At 48.7% G+C, this 15,119-nt stretch overlaps 1 long non-coding RNA gene across 1 annotated transcript; it reads left to right on the top strand.

The window, feature by feature from the left end:
- The first annotated feature begins 11,252 nt into the window (after nt 1-11,252).
- LOC141955431 (uncharacterized) lies at nt 11,253-14,878 on the top strand. Its single transcript, XR_012632549.1, has 3 exons — nt 11,253-11,328; nt 14,366-14,533; nt 14,857-14,878. It is a non-coding gene; the product is annotated as an uncharacterized LOC141955431 (long non-coding RNA).
- The last annotated feature ends 241 nt before the right edge of the window (nt 14,879-15,119 follow it).

Raw genomic sequence — 15,119 nt, 5'->3', positions numbered from 1 at the left:
CACTCAGGGCACTGCAGCAGCTCCTGGGACAGTCTGGGACATGTCTGGGAGGAATTTTGGTCAGATCCCAGAGAATAGACCATTATTCAGGGAGAAAATATGTCTGGGTATCTTGCTTGGAGGAGTCTGGGTCTCCTACCTGGGCTCTCAGGGCACTGCAGCAGCTCTTAGGACAGTCTGGGACATGTCTGGAAGGAATCTGGATCAGATCCCAGAGAATAGAACATTTTTCCGGGAGAAAATACGTCTGGGTATCTTGCTTGGAGGAGTCTGGGTCTGCTACCCAAGATCAGTCCTCCGTAACGCAGAGCTGAATCGACTCCATTACGTACCTGGGAGGAATCTTGGTTGAATCGTGCAGTTGGGAGAGTTTCTCAGAAGGTAAAAAATACTTCAGGTGGCATCCTCAGAGGAGTCTGAGGGTGCTACCTGGGATCTTATATCCCTGCAGCAGGGCTCAGTAGAGTCTGGGACATGTCTGGGAGGAATCTTGGTCAGATCCCAGGTAAGTGACCATTATTCAGGGAGAAAAAAAACCTGGGTAACTTCCTTGGAGGAGTCTGGTGTTGCTACCCAGGATTAAGCTGGCAAAATCCCGGCGAAAAGACACCAGAATATGCCTGGTGGAAGTGTGGGGTGATGCTGAAGCCATAATCTTTCTTTACAGGAGAAAACACATCTTGGGTGTCTCCCTTTGGAGGTGTCAGGGGCTGCTGCCTGCAATGTGATGACCCAGAACCAAAGCAGAGAAGAGAGCAGGAGATGCCTGTCAGAAAGTCTGGGTGCATGCTGGAGATGAGGTTTCCCCGGAAGGTAAAAAATGTTTTCTGTGGCTTCCTTGGAGAATTCTTGGGCTGTACCAGAGATCTCAGGGCCCTGTATCAGCGTCAGGTCTGTCTGGGACATGTCTGGGAGGAATCTTGGTCAGATCCCACAGAATAGACCATTCTTCAGGGAGAAAATATATCTGGGTATCTTTCTTGGAGGAGTCTGGGGCTGCTACCTGGGCACTCAGGGCACTGCAGCAGCTCCTGGGACAGTCTGGGACATGTCTGGGAGGAATTTTGGTCAGATCCCAGAGAATAGACCATTATTCAGGGAGAAAATATGTCTGGGTATCTTGCTTGGAGGAGTCTGGGTCTCCTACCTGGGCTCTCAGGGCACTGCAGCAGCTCTTAGGACAGTCTGGGACATGTCTGGAAGGAATCTGGATCAGATCCCAGAGAATAGAACATTTTTCCGGGAGAAAATACGTCTGGGTATCTTGCTTGGAGGAGTCTGGGTCTGCTACCCAAGATCAGTCCTCCGTAACGCAGAGCTGAATCGACTCCATTACGTACCTGGGAGGAATCTTGGTTGAATCGTGCAGTTGGGAGAGTTTCTCAGAAGGTAAAAAATACTTCAGGTGACATCCTCAGAGGAGTCTGAGGGTGCTACCTGGGATCTTATATCCCTGCAGCAGGGCTCAGTAGAGTCTGGGACATGTCTGGGAGGAATCTTGGTCAGATCCCAGGTAAGTGACCATTATTCAGGGAGAAAAAAAACCTGGGTAACTTCCTTGGAGGAGTCTGGTGTTGCTACCCAGGATTAAGCTGGCAAAATCCCGGCGAAAAGACACCAGAATATGCCTGGTGGAAGTGTGGGGTGATGCTGAAGCCATAATCTTTCTTTACAGGAGAAAACACATCTTGGGTGTCTCCCTTTGGAGGTGTCAGGGGCTGCTGCCTGCAATGTGATGACCCAGAACCAAAGCAGAGAAGAGAGCAGGAGATGCCTGTCAGAAAGTCTGGGTGCATGCTGGAGATGAGGTTTCCCCGGAAGGTAAAAAATGTTTTCTGTGGCTTCCTTGGAGAATTCTTGGGCTGTACCAGAGATCTCAGGGCCCTGTATCAGCGTCAGGTCTGTCTGGGACATGTCTGGGAGGAATCTTGGTCAGATCCCAGAGAATAGACCATTCTTCAGGGAGAAAATATATCTGGGTATCTTTCTTGGAGGAGTCTGGGGCTGCTACCTGGGCTCTCAGGGCACTGCAGCAGCTCATAGGACATTCTGGGACATGTCTGGGAGGAATCATGGTCACATCCCTGAGAATAGACCATTATTCAGGTAGAAATATATCTGGGCATCTTCCATGGAGGAGTCTGGGGCTGCTACCTGGCCTCCCAGGGCACTGCAGCAGCTCTTAGGACAGTCTGATATATGTCTGGGAGGAATCCTCGTCATATCCCAGGAATAGACCATTATTCATGGGGAAAATATATCTGGGCATCTTCCATGGAGGAGTCTGGGGCTGCTGCCTTGGATCTCAGGGCACTGCAGCAGCTCTTAGGACAGTCTGAGACATGTCTGGGAGGAATTTTGGTCAGATCCCAGGTAAGTGACCATTATTCAGGGATTAAAAAAACCTGGGTAACTTCCTTGGAGGAGTCTGGTGTTGCTACCCAGGATTAAGCTGGCAAAATCCCGGCGAAAAGACACCAGAATGTGTTTGGTGGAAGTGTGGGATGATGCTGAAGCCATAATCTTTCTTTACAGGAGAAAACACATCTTGGGTGTCTCCCTTTGGAGGTGTCAGGGGCTGCTGCCTGCAATGTGATGACCAAGAACCAAAGCAGAGAAGAGAGCAGGAGATGCCTGTCTGAAGGTCTGGGTGCATGCTGGAGATGAGGTTTCCCCAGAAGGTAAAAAATGTTTTCTGTGGCTTCCTTGGAGAATTCTTGGGCTGTACCAGAGATCTCAGGGCCCTGTATCAGCGTCAGGTCTGTCTGGGACATGTCTGGGAGGAATCTTGGTCAGATCCCAGAGAATAGACCATTCTTCAGGGAGAAAATATATCTGGGTATCTTTCTTGGAGGAGTCTGGGGCTGCTTCCTGGGCACTCAGGGCACTGCAGCAGCTCCTGGGACAGTCTGGGACATGTCTGGGAGGAATTTTGGTCAGATCCCAGAGAATAGACCATTATTCAGGGAGAAAATATGTCTGGGTATCTTGCTTGGAGGAGTCTGGGTCTCCTACCTGGGCTCTCAGGGCACTGCAGCAGCTCTTAGGACAGTCTGGGACATGTCTGGAAGGAATCTGGATCAGATCCCAGAGAATAGAACATTTTTCCGGGAGAAAATACGTCTGGGTATCTTGCTTGGAGGAGTCTGGGTCTGCTACCCAAGATCAGTCCTCCGTAACGCAGAGCTGAATCGACTCCATTACGTACCTGGGAGGAATCTTGGTTGAATCGTGCAGTTGGGAGAGTTTCTCAGAAGGTAAAAAATACTTCAGGTGGCATCCTCAGAGGAGTCTGAGGGTGCTACCTGGGATCTTATATCCCTGCAGCAGGGCTCAGTAGAGTCTGGGACATGTCTGGGAGGAATCTTGGTCAGATCCCAGGTAAGTGACCATTATTCAGGGAGAAAAAAAACCTGGGTAACTTCCTTGGAGGAGTCTGGTGTTGCTACCCAGGATTAAGCTGGCAAAATCCCGGCGAAAAGACACCAGAATATGCCTGGTGGAAGTGTGGGGTGATGCTGAAGCCATAATCTTTCTTTACAGGAGAAAACACATCTTGGGTGTCTCCCTTTGGAGGTGTCAGGGGCTGCTGCCTGCAATGTGATGACCCAGAACCAAAGCAGAGAAGAGAGCAGGAGATGCCTGTCAGAAAGTCTGGGTGCATGCTGGAGATGAGGTTTCCCCGGAAGGTAAAAAATGTTTTCTGTGGCTTCCTTGGAGAATTCTTGGGCTGTACCAGAGATCTCAGGGCCCTGTATCAGCGTCAGGTCTGTCTGGGACATGTCTGGGAGGAATCTTGGTCAGATCCCACAGAATAGACCATTCTTCAGGGAGAAAATATATCTGGGTATCTTTCTTGGAGGAGTCTGGGGCTGCTACCTGGGCTCTCAGGGCACTGCAGCAGCTCATAGGACATTCTGGGACATGTCTGGGAGGAATCATGGTCACATCCCTGAGAATAGACCATTATTCAGGTAGAAATATATCTGGGCATCTTCCATGGAGGAGTCTGGGGCTGCTACCTGGCCTCCCAGGGCACTGCAGCAGCTCTTAGGACAGTCTGATATATGTCTGGGAGGAATCCTCGTCATATCCCAGGAATAGACCATTATTCATGGGGAAAATATATCTGGGCATCTTCCATGGAGGAGTCTGGGGCTGCTGCCTTGGATCTCAGGGCACTGCAGCAGCTCTTAGGACAGTCTGAGACATGTCTGGGAGGAATTTTGGTCAGATCCCAGGTAAGTGACCATTATTCAGGGATTAAAAAAACCTGGGTAACTTCCTTGGAGGAGTCTGGTGTTGCTACCCAGGATTAAGCTGGCAAAATCCCGGCGAAAAGACACCAGAATGTGTTTGGTGGAAGTGTGGGATGATGCTGAAGCCATAATCTTTCTTTACAGGAGAAAACACATCTTGGGTGTCTCCCTTTGGAGGTGTCAGGGGCTGCTGCCTGCAATGTGATGACCAAGAACCAAAGCAGAGAAGAGAGCAGGAGATGCCTGTCTGAAGGTCTGGGTGCATGCTGGAGATGAGGTTTCCCCAGAAGGTAAAAAATGTTTTCTGTGGCTTCCTTGGAGAATTCTTGGGCTGTACCAGAGATCTCAGGGCCCTGTATCAGCGTCAGGTCTGTCTGGGACATGTCTGGGAGGAATCTTGGTCAGATCCCAGAGAATAGACCATTCTTCAGGGAGAAAATATATCTGGGTATCTTTCTTGGAGGAGTCTGGGGCTGCTACCTGGGCACTCAGGGCACTGCAGCAGCTCCTGGGACAGTCTGGGACATGTCTGGGAGGAATTTTGGTCAGATCCCAGAGAATAGACCATTATTCAGGGAGAAAATATGTCTGGGTATCTTGCTTGGAGGAGTCTGGGTCTCCTACCTGGGCTCTCAGGGCACTGCAGCAGCTCTTAGGACAGTCTGGGACATGTCTGGAAGGAATCTGGATCAGATCCCAGAGAATAGAACATTTTTCCGGGAGAAAATACGTCTGGGTATCTTGCTTGGAGGAGTCTGGGTCTGCTACCCAAGATCAGTCCTCCGTAACGCAGAGCTGAATCGACTCCATTACGTACCTGGGAGGAATCTTGGTTGAATCGTGCAGTTGGGAGAGTTTCTCAGAAGGTAAAAAATACTTCAGGTGGCATCCTCAGAGGAGTCTGAGGGTGCTACCTGGGATCTTATATCCCTGCAGCAGGGCTCAGTAGAGTCTGGGACATGTCTGGGAGGAATCTTGGTCAGATCCCAGGTAAGTGACCATTATTCAGGGAGAAAAAAAACCTGGGTAACTTCCTTGGAGAAGTCTGGTGTTGCTACCCAGGATTAAGCTGGCAAAATCCCGGCGAAAAGACACCAGAATGTGTTTGGTGGAAGTGTGGGATGATGCTGAAGCCATAATATTTCTTTACAGGAGAAAAGACATCTCGGGCGTCTCCCTTTGGAGGTGTCAGGGGCTGCTGCCTGCAATGTGATGACCCAGAACCAAAGCAGAGAAGAGAGCAGGAGATGCCTGTCAGAATGTCTGGGTGCATGCTGGAGATAAGGTTTCCCCGGAAGGTAAAAAATGTTTTCTGTGGCTTCCTTGGAGAATTCTTGGGCTGTACCAGAGATCTCAGGGCCCTGTATCAGCGTCAGGTCTGTCTGGGACATGTCTGGGAGGAATCTTGGTCAGATCGCTAAGAAGAGCGTGTGTTATCAAGGAGAAGAAAACGTCTGGATATCTTTCTTGGAGGAGTCTGGGGCCGCTACCTGTGCTCTCAGGGCACTGCAGCAGCTCTTAGGACAGTCTGGGATATATCTGGGAGGAATCCTGGTCAGATCCCAGGCATTAGACCATTATTCAGGGAGACAATACGTCTGGGTATCTTTCTTGGAGGAGTCTGGGGCTGCTACCTGGGCTCTCAGGGCACTGCAGCAGCTCATAGGACATTCTGGGACATGTCTGGGAGGAATCATGGTCACATCCCTGAGAATAGACCATTATTCAGGTAGAAATATATCTGGGCATCTTCCATGGAGGAGTCTGGGGCTGCTACCTGGCCTCCCAGGGCACTGCAGCAGCTCTTAGGACAGTCTGATATATGTCTGGGAGGAATCCTCGTCATATCCCAGGGAATAGACCATTATTCATGGGGAAAATATATCTGGGCATCTTCCATGGAGGAGTCTGGGGCTGCTGCCTTGGATCTCAGGGCACTGCAGCAGCTCTTAGGACAGTCTGAGACATGTCTGGGAGGAATTTTGGTCAGATCCCAGAGAACAGACCATTACTCAGGGAGGCAATACGTCTGGATATCTTCCTTGGAGTAGTCTGGGGCTGCTACCTGGCCTCCCAGGGCACTGCAGCACCTCTTAGGTCATTCTGGGACATGTCTGGGAGGACTCTGGATCAGATACCAGATAAGTGACCATTATTCATGGAGAAAATACGTCTCGGTATTTTTGGAGGTGTCTATGGCTGCTACCTTGGCTCTCAGGGCACTGCACCAGCTCTTAGGACAGTCTGGGACATGTCTGAGAGGAATCTTGGTCACATCCCAGATAATAGACCGTTATTCAGAGAGACAATACGTCTGGGTATCTTCCTTGGAGGAGTCTAGGGCTGCTACCTGGTATCTCAGCACTCTGCAGCAGCTCCTAGGACATTCTGGGACATGTCTGAGAGGAATCTCGATCAGATCCCAGAGAACAGACCATTACTCAGGGAGGCAATACGTCCGGGTATCTTGCTTGGAGGAGTCGGGGGCTGCTACCCAAGATCAGTCCTCCGTAACGCAGAGCTGAATCGACTCCATTACGTACCTGGGAGGAATCTTGGTTGAATCGTGCAGTTGGGAGAGTTTCTCAGAAGGTAAAAAATACTTCAGGTGGCATCCTCAGAGGAGTCTGAGGGTGCTACCTGGGATCTTATATCCCTGCAGCAGGGCTCAGTAGAGTCTGGGACATATCTGGGAGGACTCTGGATCAGATCCCAGAGAACAGACCATTATTCAGGGAGAAAATATATCTGGGTATCTTAGAGGAGTCTGGGGCTGCTACCTGGGCTCCCAGGGCACTTGAGCAGCTCTGAGGACATTATGGGACATGTCTAGGAGGAATCATGGTCAGATCCCTGAGAATAGACCATTATTGAGGGAGAAAATACGTCTGGGTATCTTGCTTGGAGGAGTCTGTGGCTGCTACCCAAGATCATGCCTCCCTAAAGCCGAGCTGAATACAATCCTCGACGTGCCTGGGAGGAATCTTGGTTGAATCGTGCAGTTGGGAGAGTTTCTCAGAAGGTAAAAAATATTTCAGGTGGCATCCTTGGAGGAGTCTGAGGGTGGTACCTGGGATCTTATATCCCCGCAGCAGGGCTCAGTAGAGTCTGGGACATGTCTGGGAGGAATCTTGGTCTGATCCCAGGTAAGTGACCATTCTTCAGGGAGAAAAAAAAAAAATCTGTGTATCTTCCTTGGAGGAGTCTGGTGTTGCTTCCCAGGATTAAGCTTGCAAAATCCCCGCGAAAAGACACCAGAATGTGCCTGGTGGAAGTGTGGGATGATGCTGAAGCCATAATCTTTCTTTACAGGAGAAAAGACATCTCGGGTGTCTCTCTTTGGAGGTGTCAGGGGCTGGTGCCTGCAATGTGATGACCAAGACCCAAAGCAGAGAAGAGAGCAGGAGATGCCTGTCAGAAGATCTGGGTGCATGCTGGAGATGAGGTTTCCCCAGAAGGTAAAAAATGTTTTCTATGGCTTCCTTGGAGAATTCTTGGGCTGTACCAGAGATCTCAGGGCCCTGTATCAGCGTCAGGTCTGTCTGGGACATGTCTGGGAGGAATCTTGGTCAGATCGCTAAGAAGAGCGTGTGTTATCAAGGAGAAGAAAACGTCTGGGTATCTTTCTTGGAGGAGTCCGGGGTCGCTATCTGGGCTTTCAGGGCACTGCAGCAGCTCTTAGGACATTCTGGATCATGTCTGGGAGGAATCTGGATCAGATCCCAGAGAATAGACCATTATTCAGGGAGAAAATACGTCTAGGTATCTTCCTTGGAGGAGTCTGTGGCTGCTACCTGGGCTTTCAGGGCACTGCAGCAGCTCTTAGGACATTCTGGGACATATCTGGGAGGACTCTGGATCAGATCCCAGATAAGTGACCATTTTTCCGGGAGGATATACGTCTTTGTATTTCCTTGGAGGAGTCTGCGACTGCTACCTGGCCTCCCAGGGCACTGCAGCAGCCCTTATGACATTCTGGGACATGTCTGCGAGGAATCTGGATCAGATCACAGAAAAAAGACAGTTATTCAGGGAGAAAATACGTCTTGGTATCTTCCTTGGAAGAGTCTGGGGCTGCTCCCTGGCCTCCCACGGCACTGCAGCTGCTCTTAGGATAGTCTGGGATATGTCTGGGACGAATTCTGGTCAGATCCCAGGGAATAGACCATTATTCGGGAGAAAATACGTCTGGGTATCTTCCTTGGAGAAGTCTGGGGCTGCTACCGGGGCTCTAAGGGCACTGCAGCAGCTCTTAGGACAGTCTGGGACATGTCTAGGAGGAGTCTCGGTCAGATCCCAGGGAATAGACCATTACTCAGGGAGAAAATACGTCTGGGTATCTTTCTTGGAGGAGTCTGTGGCTGCTACCCAAGATCATGCCTCCATAAAGCCGAGCTGAATGCAATCCTGGACGTGCCTGGGAGTAATCTTGGTTGAATTGTACAGGTGGGAATGTCTCTCAGAAGGTAAAAAATATTTCAGGTGGCATCCTTGGAGGAGTCTGAGGGTGCTACCTGGGATCTTATATCCCTGCAGCAGGGCTCAGTAGAGTCTGGGACATGTCTGGGAGGAATCTTGGTCTGATCCCAGGTAAGTGACCATTCTTCAGGGAGAAAAAAAAAAATCTGGGTATCTTCCTTGGAGGAGTCTGGTGTTGCTTCCCAGGATTAAGCTTGCAAAATCCCTGCGAAAAGGCACTAGAATGTGTTTGGTGGAAGTGTGGGATGATGCTGAAGCCATAATCTTTCTTTACAGGAGAAAAGACATCTCGGTGTCTCTCTTTGGAGGTGTCAGGGGCTGCTGCCTGCAATGTGGTGACCCAGAACCAAAGCAGAGAAGAGAGCAGGAGATGCCTGTCAGAAGATCGGGGTGCATGCTGGAGATGAGGTTTCCCCAGAAGGTAAAAAATATTTTATGTGGCTTCCTTGGAGAATTCTTGGGCTGTACCAGAGATCTCAGGGCCCTGTATCAGCGTCAGGTCTGTCTGGGACATGTCTGGGAGGAATCTTGGTCAGATTGCTAAGAAGAGCGTGTGTTATCAAGGAGAAGAAAACATCTGGGTATCTTTCTTGGAGGAGTCTGGGGCTGCTACCTGTGCTCTCAGGGCACTGCAGCAGCTCTTAGGACAGTCTGGGACATGTCTGGGAGGAATCTGGATCAGATCCCAGAGAATAGACCATTATTCAGGGAGACAATACGTCTGGGTATCTTCCTTGGAGGAGTCTGGGTCTCCTACCTGGGCTCTCAGGGCACTGCAGCAGCTCTTAGGATATTCTGGGACATATCTGGGAGGACTCTGGATCAGATCCCAGATAAGTGACCATTTTTCCGGGAGAATATACGTCTGGGTATTTCCTTGGAGGAGTCTGGGGCTGCTACCTGGCCTCCCAGGGAAATGTAGCAGCCCTTATGACAGTCTGGGACATGTCTGCGAGGAATCTGGATCAGATCACAGAAAATAGACTGTTATTCAGGGAGAAAATACGTCTGGGTATCTTCCTTGCAAGAGTCTGGGGCTGTTAACTGGGCTCCCAGGGCACTGCAGCAGCTCTTAGGACAGTCTGGGACATGTCTGGGAGGAATCTTGATCAGATCCCAGAGAACAGACCATTACTCAGGGAGGCAATATGTCTGGGTATCTTGCTTGGAGGAGTCTGGGGCTGCTACCCAAGATCAGTCCTCCGTAACGCAGAGCTGAATCGACTCCATTACGTACCTGGGAGGAATCTTGGTTGAATCGTGCAGTTGGGAGAGTTTCTCAGAAGGTAAAAAATATTTCAGGCGTCATCCTTGGAGGAGTCTGAGGGTGCTACCTGGGATCTTATATCCCTGCAGCAGGGCTCAGTAGAGTCGGGGACATGTCTGGGAGGAACCTTGGTCAGATCCCAGAGTATAGACCATTATTGAGGGAGAAAATATGTCTGGGTATCTTGCTTGGAGGAGTCTGTGGCTGCTACCCAAGATCATGCCTCCCTAAAGCCAAGCTGAATGCAATCCTGGACGTGCCTGGGAGGAATCTTGGTTGAATTGTACAGGTGGGATTGTCTATCAGAAGGTAAAAAATATTTCAGGTGGCATCCTTGGAGGAGTCTGAGGGTGGTTCCTGGGATCTTATATCCCTGCAGCAGGGCTCAGTAGAGTCTGGGACATGTCTGGGAGGAATCTTGGTCTGATCCCAGGTAAGTGACCATTCTTCAGGGAGAAAAAAAAAAATCTGGGTATCTTCCTTGGAGGAGTCTGGTGTTGCTTCCCAGGATTAAGCTTGCAAAATCCCCGCGAAAAGACACCAGAATGTGCCTGGTGGAAGTGTGGGATGACGCTGAAGCCATAATCTTTCTTTACAGGAGAAAAGACATCTCGGGTGTCTCCCTTTGGAGGTGTCAGGGGCTGCTGCCTGCAATGTGATGACCCAGAACCAAAGCAGAGAAGAGAGCAGGAGATGCCTGTCAGAAGATCTCTATGGAAGCTGGAGATGAGGTGTCTCCAGAAGGTAAAAAATATTTCCTACGGCCTCCTTGGAGATTTCTTGGGCTGCACATGGGATCTCAGGGCGCCCTGTATCAGCGGCAGGACAGTGTGTGATATGTCTCGGAGGAATTGTGGTCAGATCCCTGAGAAGAGCATGTGTTACCAGGGAGAAAAAAACTTTCGAGTATCTTCCTTGGAGGAGTCTGGGTCTGCTACCTGGGGTCTCAGGGCACTGCAGCAGCATTTAGAAAAGTCTGGGACATGTCTGGGAGGAGTCTTGGTCAGATCCCAGATAAGAAACCATTATTCAGTGAGAAAATAGTTCTGGGCATCTTCCTTGGAGGATTCTGGGGCTGCTACCCAGGATTAGGCTTGTGAAATCCCTGCTGAAAAGTCTCCTTGATGTGCCTGGTTAGAAGATTGGGATGATGCTGAAGCTAACATCTTTCGTTACAGGAGAAAATTCATCTCGGGTGTCTCCCTTTGGAGGTTTCTGGGGCTGCTGCCTGCGTTGTGATGGCCCTAAATCAAAGGAGAGAAGACAGCAGGAGATGTCTGTCAGAAGATCTGGGAGGATGCTAGAGATGCGGTTTGCCAGAAGGTAAAAAATATTTCAGGTGGAATTTTGGGAGAGCACTTGGGCTGTACCTGGGATCTCAGGGCCCTCTGTCAGCGTCAGGTCAGTGTGTGACATATCTGGGAGGAATCCTGGTCAGATCTCTGAGAAGAGCCTGTGTTATCAGGTAGAAAAAAAATTCTGGGAATATTCCTTGTAGGAGTCTGGGGCTGCTACCTGGGATCTCAGGGCACTGCAGCAGCACCTAGGACTGTCTGGGATATATCAGTGAGGAAAATTGGTCAGATCCCAGAGAAAATACAATTAATCAGGGAGAAAATGTGTCTGGCTATCTTCTTTGGACGAGTCTGGGGCTGCTACCCGGGATTAGGCCTCCCTAAAGCAGAGTTCTAAAGACTCCAGGACGTGGCTGGGAGCAATCATGGTTGGATTGTGGAGGTGGGAGGAATTCTCAGAAGGTAAAAAATATCTCATGTGGCATTCCTGGAAGAGTCTGAGGGTGCTACCTTGGATCTGATATCCCTGCAGCAGGATGCAGGAGAGTCTGGGGCATGTCTGTGAGAAATCCTCGTCACATCCCAGAGAGGAGAAGGAATTATCAGAGAGAAAAACACCTGGGTATCTTCCTTGCCGGAGTCTGGGGTTCCTAACCAGGGTTAAGGCTTGTGAAATCCCCGTGAAAAGACACCAGAATGTGCCTGGAAGGAAGCGTGGGATGGTGCTGAACCCAATATATCGGGTGTTTCCTTTGGAGGTGTCAGGGGCAGCTGCCTGCAATGTGATCGCCAAAACCAAAGCAGAGAAGAGAGCAAGAGATGCCAGTCAAATCTGGGTGCATGCTGGAGATGAGGTGTCTCTTGAATGTAAAATATATTTCCTGTGGCCTCTTGGAGAATTCTTGGGCTGTACCTGGGATCTCAGGGCACTGCAGCAGCACTTGTGACAGTCTAGGACATATCAGGGAGGAATCTCCAGAGGCTGTTAGGAAGAAGACAGCCTGTCAGGAGCCAGGACTTGCAACCCTATCTACTCGATCAGCTAAAACCTGCCTTGTGAGTCACGTTTGGAAACGTGGCAGCGCCATGTGCCGAGGGTGGCCTTTCAAGCTTTGCTTCCCTTCTTACAATGCCTTTTTTAACTTTGGGGTTTAGTGTTGTTTTGTTGGTTTTTTTTTTCCTTTTTCTAAGTTTCCAGCCCGCCTCCCCTGCAGGATACAACCAATCTCAATGTGCACAGGTTAACGTGCTTTGAAAATGATCCCAAGCTCCTGCTCACAGCAGGGCTGGCTTCTACCAGGCGTAGCGTGTTCACAGATGGGGAAGAAAGGTAGGGGACATTTTCCTGTTGCCAGAACTTGTCATATCAGTAGCTTATCCTGACTCTAGCGTAAGTAGCTGTTTAGTTCACCGCTTTCACAGTGCTTGTGCGAGGAACTTGGACGTGCTGGAATGCAAGGTTTTGGTTCAGAAGGCACGTTGGGCCACTGCTTTAATTCTTTACTGGTATGAGACAAAGACTTGTGAAAAAATCATGCAATAAATAGAAAGAGACGCACGCACTGAGGCATTTACCTTGCTAACTATTTATTTGCAATGTGGAAAAAGCACTTTTTTCACCTTTAAATAATCTGTCTAGTGGTAGTTTGTTGTAGTCTCAGAGAAGAAACAATAGTCTGGTTTCTGGTTCCATGTTTCATCTGCCTTTGACATGCTCCCTGTTCTTTAGAAGCTCTCTCAAGGGTTTTGTTCCAGGCTTCTTTTTTTCTTCTCTTTTCATTTCAAGAAATCTTCCTTCCCTCTAATCATATCCCGTGCCTGAAATCTTGTTCTTGTTCTTTTCTTCCTCAGGATGATGCCTTGGAAGGAACTGGTTAGACGTTACCTGATAAAGTAGAATAGTTTGGGTCCTCTCATAGTCAGGTGGTGGGAAGAGAATTTACTCTGCTGTTGATCTCTCAGACAGAGGATTAGTATACAAGCATGATGTGTCGGAACAACTTCCAAGAGCTGAGCCCCTCTTTCCTTCTTTCTGTGACTGTGTGGTTGTGCTGTGATTGTTAGTTTCTTCGGTGTGATTTTCTGATTCCTCTTCATAGCTCTTAGGAATTACCACATGATTTCTTTGTGAATCCAGACAGGGAGGTGCAAATGGGGCAGCTGCAGAGTTCTTTCCGTGACACTGGCAGGAATTACAGGAGAGTATTTCCTGCAGCAGCCCTGTAAACCTGGAGAAGTGCAGGACTTGTGTCCCGTCTGCTTGGAGCAAAGGGAAGTGAGGTCTCTTGCAGCTGAAGCACCTTTCCCTTCCCTATTTCCCTTCCCTCCCAAGGAGACCGTTATTTGCCGGAAAGGTCCGCACTCTTTCAGCTCTAAAGCCACCTTCGAGGACAGCCATCACAAAGGTTCCAAGCGCTAACAGGATTTTACTGTATTTTTCTCGGCCCGTTTCAGAGCAGACGCTCACAAGCATTAACGTGGTGCACACGTGTAGCCAGGCGCGGGCTGAGGCGATCCTCGGTTTAGCTTGAAAAACCTTCACTGGAAGCCTGGCAAAGGGAAGGGAGGGCCACAGAAAGTCACGACTGCCCTGCATCGTGTGGAGGGACAGAGGCATGAATGTTCTGGTTAAGAGGAATCGTTGCCAGGAAGAGGAAAGCAGGTAAGTGACGGATGCAGCAAGAAGGTGCTCTTGAGAGCAAACTGCAAAGTTTGAAGAAAGTGACTTTTCTCTCTTTTTGGGGGAATGAACTATTTTCACATGAATTTTCATCTTGGCATCCAAAAATCCCCAAACGTTCCTGTTTAGAAGTAAACTGTCCTGTAAACCTAGTTTAGAATTACTTTTTAAAAGATGTTTTTAAATTTTGATAATTATCTTTTTCTGTTTTTAAAATGATATTTTAATATTTTTGTATTCTGTTTTGCATATCTTGTCATTATTTTTACAACGATTTGAATGGCTATTTGAATTTTTGCTCTTTATTTTTTATGGTTGTGATAGGGGTTTTTTTATTCTTTTTATCATTAGCTTTGCTCTGGTGTTTCTAACTTCTTTGTTTCAGTCTGTAAGAAAGAACTAGGATCAATGCCACGTTTGACTTTGGATGACAAAGTGGCAGCAGGAAGGCAGGCCCTGAGGTAGTCCCTGTTTCCTGAAGAGCGAGAATCTGAAGAATGAGGAGCAGGAGTGATCAGACACTTTGAAAAGAGGAGGAGCTCTCGAGCAGGAGGTGCGTGGTATTTTCCAAAGTATTACATACACTTGGCAAGGCTTGGGAAGTCTTCTCACATGAATTCTCATCTTGGCATCCAAAAAACCCCCAGACGTTCCTGCACCTTCTTTGAAATTATTTTTGTAATTATTTTTATCATGGTATTTTTATAATTCTATTTTTCTATATTTATAATGGTATATTTGGAATTATTTTATACCTATTTTTATACTTCTTTGAATGGCTATTTTTAGAATTATTTTTTCTCTTGATTTGTTATTCTTTTTCCTGGGTTTTTATATTCATCATTAGTTTTGCTCTTGTGTTTCTAAATGTTTCAGTCTGTAAGGACAGAGTATGATCGATGCCTCGTTTGACTATGGGATGACAAAGAGTCAGCAGGAAAGCAGGCCGGGTAGTGCCTGTTTCCTGAAGAGGGAGCCTCTGAAGGAGGAGGAGCAGGACCGATGCCAGCCTTTGAAAAGAGGAGGAGCTCTCGAGCAGGAGGTGCGTGGTATTTTCCAAAGTATTACAGTTGGCAAGGCTTGTGAAGTCTTTTCACATGAATTTTCACCTTGGCATCCAAAAACCCCCCAAAGGTTCC

Source organism: Athene noctua, unplaced genomic scaffold, assembly GCF_965140245.1.
Source record: "Athene noctua unplaced genomic scaffold, bAthNoc1.hap1.1 HAP1_HAP1_scaffold_235, whole genome shotgun sequence".
Lineage (NCBI taxonomy): Eukaryota > Metazoa > Chordata > Aves > Strigiformes > Strigidae > Athene > Athene noctua.
The sequence above is the reverse complement of the archived record's forward strand: the minus strand, read 5'-3'. Positions and strand labels throughout refer to the sequence as shown.